Here is an 11,215-nt window from a genome sequence, read left to right on the forward strand (position 1 = left end):
GATTTCAGGTGTCACATCCAACTCATTATTTAGGTTCATACCACCACTGGGAAGCACTTATATAAAATGAAAAGTCCAGATATTACTGTCACATATGCAGACATCAAGAATCACCCCATGAATCACAACAGTGGTGACACTCTCTGGACTCATGAGTTTTTATAATACGCTGGTGGAATGCACTGCAACATTTAGAAAAACTCACCATCGTTGTGATTCATGGGCTGATTCTTGATGTCTGCATCGGTGTCAAAACATCCAGGACTTTAGATTTTTGATTACAGCCATGAGATTTCATTTTTCATTACAGTAAGCAGCAGGATGCACCAAATTGTGTTTATTGCAGCTCCAAACAAAACTGAGATAGAAGTTTACTTTTAAACAAATATTTTATAATGTTTTATCTGTGTTGTTAGTTCAGTTTTATTATACCACCACTTCTGACCATCAATGTAATAAATAGGAAGCCACAAACATTGGTAACAAATACTTGGTGCAATAATAATGTGTTATAAAAACACCATCATCAAGCACACAAACTACAATATAAAAGCAAAGAGTCAAACTACCCAACTAAAGGAAACACTGATCATCATGATGGTGACAAAACATGTTCAATAAAACATCAGAATCTTTTAAATTCTCAAAAATGAGCCGTAGAAATGACAAAAAATAAAGTGAATTTGGTTTGTTTAGTCATTATGGTCCTACTTCAAAACAATGCTTTGTTAAAACAACTGATTGTAATGGTGATGACATTGTTTTAAAGAATGTACACACTTAACAATTATCCAGCGAGAGCAAGCGTGGGAGGAAGAGTGAAGTTCACGTCACTTCAGTTCAATTATTGAACGATAGAGAGAGAGAGAGAGAGAGAGAGAGAGAGAGAGAGAGAGAGAGAGAGAGAGAGAGAGAGAGATTGCAGACGCAGTTAGTTAAGGTGGAACTTGTATATTTGAGAATTATCTATAAGCAATATTTGTTTTTACATTTATTCATATATAAAGATTATATATACACATATAATGTCTAAAATGGCCACATTTTAAATAGTTTTACTTTGCATGGAGGTCCCCTTGACATCAATATTGGATGTTCAGAACAGGTCATAAAAAGACGTCATAAAAACTTTCATTCTGGCTCCTAATGGGACGTCGAAATGACGTCTTTTTAAGACGCTTTGCTCAGTGGGTTATGTTAAAGGACAAGTTCGGTATTTTACACTTAAAGCCCTGTTTTCAGACTATTTATGATGAAATAGAACAGAGGTGTCCAATCCTGCTCCTGGAGGGCCGGTGTCCTGCAGAATTTATGCTGCGTTCCAGGTAACCTGTAACCCGTAAATCACGACTTCAAAACCACGACTCACAACTCTGAACTGGGAGTACATCGATCTAGTACGAGTTCACGGGTGGGAAGTCACGGGTTTGACTGCCGTTCCAGTATACTTTCACAGGTAGAAGGTTGTAAAAACACGGGTTACAGGCCGCCTGGTACGCATAGAGTCGTGAGTCGTGGTTTTGAAGTCGTAATTCACGGGCTCAAAAACCTGCCTGGAACGCAGCACTAGTTCCAACTATAATGAAAAACACCTGAAGCAGCTAATTAAGGTAGGAATACTAGAAACAATCTGCCAGGTGTATTGAGGCAAGTTGGAGCTAAAGTCTGCAGGACACCGGCCCTCCTGGACCGAGTTTAGACAACCCTGCCATAGAAGAACCTTTACTGTCTAAATGGTTCTTTAAAGCATGTTTAACATCTGAAACACTTTTCTGTCTCACAAAGGTTTTTTCAGGTGATAAAGGTTCTTCAAATTATAAAAATGTATGAAGAAAAAACGGTTCTTCTATGGCATCGCTGTGAAGAACCTTTTAAGCACCTTTATTTTTAAGATTTTAGCGCACGCACACTTTACAATCAGATCTGTGTGTACGCATGTTTTATAAACGAGGCCCCAGTCCTTTAGAGTCAACTCTATTTAAACTCTACTTAAACTCTTAAGACGAACACACAACATGTTGGTCCATGTTGTCAGTATTTTACAATAATTCAGTGTACGTGATGTAAAAATACAGTAACACTGTACAGTAAATGATAAAAACAACAAGAAATGTGATGCCGGCCATGAAGAGACTTTTATTTTGTTTGACTATTAGCTTATAAAAAATCTCTTTAATTAAACTGTGAGACAATTTCATAATGAATAATATTGAGTAATTACTTATTATTAATAATTATTGTTATTATAATATATACTGATTTAACTGTAATGTTATTCATGGTAGAATTGACAGACAGACAGATTTCTAATAGTGTAATAACCCACTGAGCAAAGCGTCTTAAAAAGACGTCATTTCGACGTCCCATGAGGAGCCAGAATGAAAGTTTTTATGACGTCTTTTTATGACCTGTTCTGAACATCCAATATTGATGTCAAGGGGACCTCCACGCAAAGTAAAACTATTTAAAATGTGGCCATTTTAGACATTATATTTGTATATATAATCTTTATATATGAATAAATGTAAAAAAAATATTGCTTATAGATAATTCCCAAATATACAAGTTCCACCTTAACTATCTGCGTCTGCAATCTCTCTCTCTCTCTCTCTCTCTCTCTCTCTCTCTCTCTCTCTATCGTTCAATAATTGAAGTGAAGGGACGTGAACTTCACTCTTCCTCCCACGCTTGCTCTCGCTGGATAATTGATACATGTACATTCTCTAAAACAATGTCATCACCATTACAAACATTTGTTTTTACAAAGCATTGTTTTGAAGTAGGACCATACTAAACAAACCAAATTAACTTTATTTTTTGTCATTTCTACGGCTTGTTTTTGAGAATTTAAAAGATTCTGATGTTTTATTGAACATGTTTTGTCACCATCATGGTGATCATTGTTTCCTTTAGTTGGGTAGTTTGACTCTTTCTTTTTATAATGTAGTTTGTGTGTTTGATGATGGTGTTAAAACACATTATTATTGCACCAAGTATTTGTTGCCAATGTTTATGGCTTCCTATAAATTACATTGATGGTCAGAAGTGGTGGTATAATATAACTGAACTAACAACACAGATAAAATATTACAAATTTTGTTTAAAAGTAAACTTCTATCTCAGTTTTGTTTGGAGCTGCAATAAACACTTCAGTGCATCCTACTGTAATGAAAAATGAAACATCATGCCTGTAATCAAAAATCTAAAGTCCAGAATTTTTTGACACAGATGCAGACATCAAGAATCAGCCCATGAATCACAACGATGGTGAGTTGTCTAAATGTTGCAGTGCATTGCACCAGTGTATTATAAAAACTCATGAGTGCAGAGAGTGTCACCACTGTTGTGATTCATGGGCTGATTCTTGATGTCTGCATATGTGACAAAAATATCTGGACTTTTAATTTTATATAAGTGCTTCCCAGTGGTGGTATGAACCTAAATAATGAGTTGGATGTGACACCTCAAATCAACTGAGAAATTGAGACAATACTACATGGTTTACTAAATTAATTTACAGACTTTACATATGTGATTTTACTGTTGATAAACGTTCAGTGAAGTTGTAAGATCCACATGTGAGTTTTGTTTATAAAATTTTTCTTTGCAACAAAAAACATGCTGTAGCAAACACTCTTACAAAGACCAAATATTCACATGAAAAGTCAAAGAGTCAAACTACCCAATTAAAGGAATCACTGATCGTCATTATGGTGACAAAAGATTTTCAATAAAACGTCAGCATATACATCTCTGTTTATTAGAGAGAGAGAGAGAGAGAGAGAGAGAGAGAGAGAGAGAGAGAGAGAGAGAGAGAGAGAGAGAGAGAGAGAGAGAGAGAGAGAGAGAGTATTTAAGGTGGAACTTTATCTATGAGCAGTGCTATGTTTTTGAACACACATTCATATATAAAGATTACATTATTTTAACAGCTTAACAAAATATTCTACAAAAATACACGTAATGTTTATGTTTTTTGACTCAGAACTCATAGACCACATTTGTATAAAATATTTGTGTTTTGATTTCCCGAACCCCTTTTGGACGTCTACCTGACGTCCAAGAGGGGTCATAGTCAGACGTCCAGACACTGTACCAGATCTGCACGTTGTATAGACGTACAGATAAGGGCCTGGACCAACCGACCTAATATAGACATGATCTGCACGTCGAGCGGACGTCTCATGTTTGGTGGGAATACCACAAATGTGTTTAGTTACATATCCTGAATGAGACACATTATTTGATTTCTATTTCACATATGATAGGACGATTATCACAACCATCATTATCCCAAAAACCAGACGGCAATCTGAGAACACTACAGTCTTGTGCTCCCTTATAATCATCAGGTTGACCTGAAGCCCAGTTGGTAAAGGTCAAGGGTTTTCCATCAGTGTCTACAAACTGTCCTTCTTTATCTCTGTCTGTGGCTCCAATATATGGTTTGAAACTTAATCCGCTGCCTACTGATAGTTTTCCCAAAGCTTTATTTTCATCAGCATTTCTTGGCAAAGCAATTGCTCCACCAATTTCCTTGCAGTATTGAATCCCCTTATTGAAACTTTCTACGAAGCCATCATAAACAAAATATTTCTCTCCAACCTTTCTGAATTCATCAAAACTTGCAACTTTCTCTATCATGGCAATCTTTGCACTTAGATGCTGGATCTCAGATTTTGGAGATGTGGTGTCACCTCCAAGATGCCCTGAAAATTAAACAATTAAAAGATGGCTGATATTTTCAGGTTTAATGCATTATTAAAATTTAAACTGGGGTGTGATATGTCTGAATGAAATAATGTAGTATAACCAGTGTTGGGTGTAACGCATTACAAGTAACATGCATTACGTAATAATATTACTTTTCTGAAGTAACGAGTAAAGTAACGCATTACTTTATAAATGTACACATTAATATTTGTGTTACTTTTTCAAAAATGTAATGCAAGTTACTTTTTTAGTTTAATTTACGTTTAAACGTAGTCACATTATGCACTCTATGCGTACACGCCTGTGTGGGAACAGTTTGAGTCAGAAACTGAGATGGCAGGCCAGAGCTCGACATTTTTGTGATAAAATAAAAAATTTCTGAATACAGAACTTTTCAGTCTTAAAAAACACCTGCAAGGCCTGAAAGAGATCAAGCCTCAGCCAAAAAAAGTAACGCAAAAGTAACTTAAAAAAGTAACGTAAGCATTACTTTCCATGAAAAGTTACTAAGTAACGCAATTAGTTAATTTTTTGGGAGTAACTTAATATTGTAATGCATTACTTTTAAAAGTAACTTTCCCCAGCACTGAGTATAACTAATAATGTTTGATACCTGGTAGACCTGGTGGCCCTTTTATTCCTTGGGGTCCAGGTGGTCCAGTTAGTCCTTGGGGTCCAGGTGTCCTGCTATACCTGGTGGTCCATGCACTTCCACTCCTGTTATGGTAAAGTAAAAAGCTAAATCTTCTCTCGATCATGTTTTCTGTTAATCACTGACTCAGTCTCACACAAACCTGGCTCTCCCTTCTCTCCTTTAGGTCCAATGACCCCATCTTCTCCATCACTTTGAGGCAGACCGTTGTGTCCAGGAGTGCCTGCTACTCCACAATGAGCAGGGCAGTTTCGGTTTTGTTTTGTTTGTTTGTTTTGTTTTTTTATTATTTATATAGCACACATAATACAACAGAAGTTGCCCAAGGTGCTTTACAAACGACAAGCTAAAACACTTAAAAAACATACATACAAGCAATGCAATTTAAGAGCACAGAAAACAAACAGACAATATAAAAACAAGAGACAACAACAGATTTTGACACTTTCACACAATGGCCAAGTCGCTTCCGACTGGCCCCCATGCTACCTCTAATAAATGTGTCTTTAACAATGACTTAAACACAGCCAGCGACTTTACTGACCTAATCATGTATGGGAGTTCATTCCACAATATAGGACCGACTCGAGAAGATGCTCTGTCACCTTTTCGTTTTAAATTTGTTCTTACAGTCACCAAGAGATTTAAATTTTCCGATCTCAGTGACCTGGGCGGGATGTACACAGACAATAACTCAGAAAGATACGATGGTGCCAAATTGTGTAGTGCTTTAAAAACCAGAACAATGATCTTGTAGTGTACTCTATACTGGACTGGCAACCAATTTAAGGATCTCAATAAAGGTGTAACATGATCCATTTTTTTGGCTGACTTAATCAATCTGGCTGCAGCATTTTATATATTTTGCAAGCGTGCCAGAGCTTTTTTAATCAATTCCAGCATACAGTGAATTACAATAATCCATTTTAGAGAAAATGACAGCAGACATAACTCTCTCAAAATCAGCCGGAGATAGAAATGGTTTGGTTTTTGCTAAAAGCTTTAAGTGAAAAAAACTTGATTTAACCACAGAGTTGATTTGTTTATCCATTTTTAGCTCAGAGTCCAAGATAAATCCAAGGGTTTAAAGATCGCAACTGCCAGGGGGGATTCTTTTAGTCGCTCAGAGACTAACTGAGAGTTGGGACCGAAAACTATAACCTCCGTTTTCTCCTCATTTAGCTTTAAGAAATTAGCTGCAAGCCAGTCTTTCACCTCCTGAATACAAGATAATAAGTTGCCGAAAGCGTTTTACCGAAACATACATCTGAACATCATCTGCGTAGCAATGAAAAGACATGTTGTGTTTCCTAAAAATAGAACCAAGAGGTGGCATGTATAAAGTGAATAAAATAGGAGCTAAAATAGAACCCTGGGGGACCCCACACAGTAACAGGGACCTCCTGGACATGCAGTCTTTTACACACACAGAAACAGATCTACACTGTTAAGAAAAGGTGCATGAAAAGTAATTTTCTCTAAGATGATTGGTTCTTCACATTTGCAATGTTAGCACTAGGCAAAAGCAAATTTCACTGGTTACTAAATTTAGACTGTCTAGTACGGGTGTAGGCAAGTTTGGTCCTACAGAGCGTAGTCCTGCAGAGTTTAATTCCACCCCTAATCAAACACACCTGAACAAGCTAATCAATGTCTTTAGGATTTAGACATCAGGGGTGCGTTCCACTCCAGTTTTAGACACACACTCGCGAACTTCCCTAAGCGCTTCCCCTCGGGGGAATCCCCTCGGGGGAATCACTGACTTCGTCAAGTGGACGAGGAAAGTTTGTGTGGACAGACCCTCGCTCCCTCGATTTTGACCGAGGGAGCGAGTCTGCTTCATATGTACACTTCATGCAGCTTCATATCCCACAATCCAACACGATTGTGACGTCACTTCAGCAACTCGCGCTTTGCACATGGAGGGGGCGGTCTCCACTTTCCATGTGATCAAGGGCTTAGGGCGATCCATTTGAACCCACTTCAAGTGTTCTAGCAGTAGTGGGCACTCGTACAACGTAAGCAATGACGTACATCCGAGTGAACGAGACTGAGGGAAGTTAGCGAGGGAAGTTCATAAAAAAACGAACTGGAACGAAGGGCAGGTTAGATTATCAGTGCTTCCCAGCTAACAGAAAAAAGTTCTAAGAACGTTCCCTGAAAGTTCCCAAGGTTCCCAAAAACGTTCTGCCAACGGAAAAAGTGTCCAGTTTTCTTGACGTTCTAAGAACGTTTTTGTGTTGTCTCAACGTTAGAGGAATGTTACATTTTACCATTTTTAAATGTTATGACAATGTCATGTTTTAATGTTCACAGTCACACAATGTTTAAAACAACAACTGTTTATTATATTGACTTGTTTGACTGTTATGTGAATGATAGAGAAACATTGCATTTTATTATTTTATAAAACATTATTTCTGAATGTTCAGTAAAAATATTGCTGTAAAAAAAACACAATTCACTTATTAGGCTTAGATGTTGATGTTTTGTTTAATTTTAAGTCACCATTATTGTGATTAGTGTTTGTTTTAGTTGGAATCTTAACTCTTGACTTTTCACTTGCTAGTTTTTTCCCTGGTTGTGTTAACGCACCACATTTGTTATGGACAAGTTAAGTTAATAGAGTAATTCTGTGGTAGTTGGTACATAATGGTAAAAATCATCACCTAATTAATTTACTAATCAAAAATTTATTTTCTGTCAATAAAGTAAATTAGATCTAACACTTTCACAGCAGTTTGTCATTAAGGAGTTTTAGAAACTTTGGACAAAAACTATCCGGTGTGTAATTGGGACACACAAACATCAAGAATCAGAATCTCAACCATGGTGACAAATAAATGAAAAACTTCATGCTTGAATGCATGCTGGGTATCAACAAATTACAAATCTCATTCAGGACTCCAAGCATGCACTGCAGCATGGATAAAAAATGTTTAGTTTTACAACTTTTTTCTGTTAGCTGGGTTAGGCTAAAATATGCAGGACTGCGGCTCTCTAGGACCGAACTTGCCTACCCCTGGTCTAGTAATTGTTACAACACACTAATTTTGGCTAAAATGTCAATACGTTTTGTGTGAATTTAAATTTAGAAAAATGTCAAAGTAGTGAATAAGAGGTCACATTTCAAATGTAACAAGATAATTATTTTTCAGTCTTGTATAGTGTTTGATAATACTTTCAATAGCAGATGTTTAATAATATTTTTCATTTTGAATAATCCATTTTGCTGTGTTTTTATTTTTACCTGGGAGACCTACATTTCCTTTTTCTTTTTTAGGGCCTGCAGGTCCCATTATGCCTGGAGGTCCCTGTACATTAATTCCTGCAGCGAGAGAGCGATAATTAAATCTCATCTCTCTAATCTGATACTTACATTTTAGAACAAAGACCGCCTGCCATTAATCAGAAAATACACAAAATAAGCACATGAACATGATTAAAGGCATTGACCTGGATCTTCTTTTTCCCCTTTAGACCCAGGATTGCCATCTCTGCCAGGGCTGCCATTGTTTCGCCTACACTAAAAACAAGGGGCGGGAGGCTTAAGCAAGGTACTGGAAGGGGTAACTCCTGTGGTGCTTTTGTAGGATTCCCAATACAGCGGTACATGAAGTGACGTCGAAGTGACCGACTGAAAGGGAACGTGCAAATGGGTGGGTTAGCAGCAAGTGGGTGGAGCTTTAGCCGCAAGTGGGCTGTACAAACTTCCAGAGGATTCACCACCGTCCCATTTGAAGCGTAAACTGTGTCATATTTGTAGTCAAAATGTAACATCAATTTCGAATTTGGTGCCTATTTGACAGAGAAAATGAGTGTTTGTAGTCTCACCTCCTTTACAAAGATATAGGACTTCGTTCTTTCAATGATGCAAAATTATGATTTTTACATCATTGAAAGAAGGAAGTGCAACACTGAAATCCATATTTCTCCTGTCTCAGGGGAAACAGAGGGAATAATGCACGACCATTCAAAAACATGACTGTGTTTCTATACACAGCTTAATGCAAATGGGTGAAGTGTCCCTTTAAGTCATCAAATATTTATATATCAGTATGGTTAAAAACATTTGGTAATTTTTTATTGTAAGAAATTTATGCTAATGACAAGCTAAAGTGCAGAATGATGTCACAAAAATGTGCACTAAGCTAAAGATAGAATGGAAAAAACTTTTTGGTTATGACTAGTGATGCACCGATGTATCCATTATATGTAAAAAAATGAGTTAATGTTGTTAATAAAATAAATGCTGAATAGCAAAAACCACCTTTTGTAGGTTGTCATGCTGTCTTATTATATTAGTTTTAGCTTAATTTGTGCCTCTCCTATTATGTTGGTCAGTTAAATGTATAGACCAGCTGTATAGTATTGTATACAAGCGTTTAATATCGGTATCGGCCAGAAGTTGTCTGTTTAAATCGGTACACAGGAAAATCCCCAGTGTTAAATTAACTCTACCAGTGTTAAATATAATATATAATATAATCCACACCAAGATCGGTGTTAAAAAAGACTGGTGTTAAAAATATAACTCTGAATCAGTGTTAAAGTTAATGAGATAATGAAATGATGATCAAGACATTAAAGGAACAGTATGTAAGAAATTTGTATCAATTAATCATAAAATGGCCCTGATATGTCACTAGACATTAAGAAATAATTTTCATTTCAAATACTTATATCACTGACAACAGTGGTCTGGCCAGGATATTATCATTTAAAAAGTGGAGTTGCAGCCCTCAACTGATGTTTATGTTGTCGTTTTGTATATTGGCCACCAGCTGTGTGATTGCAGTACCAGTTTTAGCCACACGTTTTGTGATTGCAATACCAGTTTTGGCCACAATCCTACATACTGTTCCTTTAATGGTGAACACCTGCTGGTCATTCAAATCAATTACATTTTGGACATTTTCCTGTCTCTAAATGTTTATTTTGATGACTCGTTTTCTGGAGAAAATACTAAAATAATAAAGAAAGACAAATTATTAAATGTAATAGATGAATACTGTTGGGTGTATGCCTCCAAAAGCTGCAATCTTTCACGTTTGCCTCTCTATCAGCATCTCTGTTTGAAAAATAAAATGATAACTTGCAGAGTTATTTTCTAAATGGATAAGTTTGACTTCTAAACAGCTGTCAGAACAAAATACAAGTGCTCAACTATTCCAGCATCCACACGCGTGATTTAGTAGACAAATCTTCTTTCTGATGTGATGTATCACAGGTTAAATAGACATTTATCACAAAATGTATCACATTAAATCTTAAGTTTGTGTTTGTTATGAGTTCATTTGAAGTCACCATTACTGTGATTAGTGTTTCCTTTAGTTAGGCATTTGTCCCTTGACCTTCACTGATCTAACTCTCCTCTTTTAGCAATAGCAACAATGTTTTAATAAGACCACTTGTTCATTGCTTCATGTAGAGGGAAAACCTTCAAGACCTCAGTTTATCTTAATAATATTTTACTTAGTGATGGTCAACCCGGATCTTTTTAAGGATTCGGGTTATTCTGAGTCACTCACTAATATGATCCGGGTTGTGCGAGTCACTCGAGTCACTTGGTCAAAATCTCCCAATTCCAATCGCTAAGTCATACTAATGCCAACCAAGCAACTCGGATCACACGTGCAGCTACGAGTTTATGACTCCTCTGCTCACAAAAAAGGGCTTATGTGACCTGAGGAACTCGTAAAAAACATGCATGCCCGTGGTAACATTATCAATAACATAATTGTAAAAGTTTGGTGTGTTTAGTTTCATTTCATAACGACAAATATATCAACACCACATTTAGAAGATGTCAGGCTTGGTTGACTTGGACGTGAGAGGAACGTGTCCTGT

Source organism: Paramisgurnus dabryanus, chromosome 6 (genome assembly GCF_030506205.2).
Source record: "Paramisgurnus dabryanus chromosome 6, PD_genome_1.1, whole genome shotgun sequence".
Lineage (NCBI taxonomy): Eukaryota > Metazoa > Chordata > Actinopteri > Cypriniformes > Cobitidae > Paramisgurnus > Paramisgurnus dabryanus.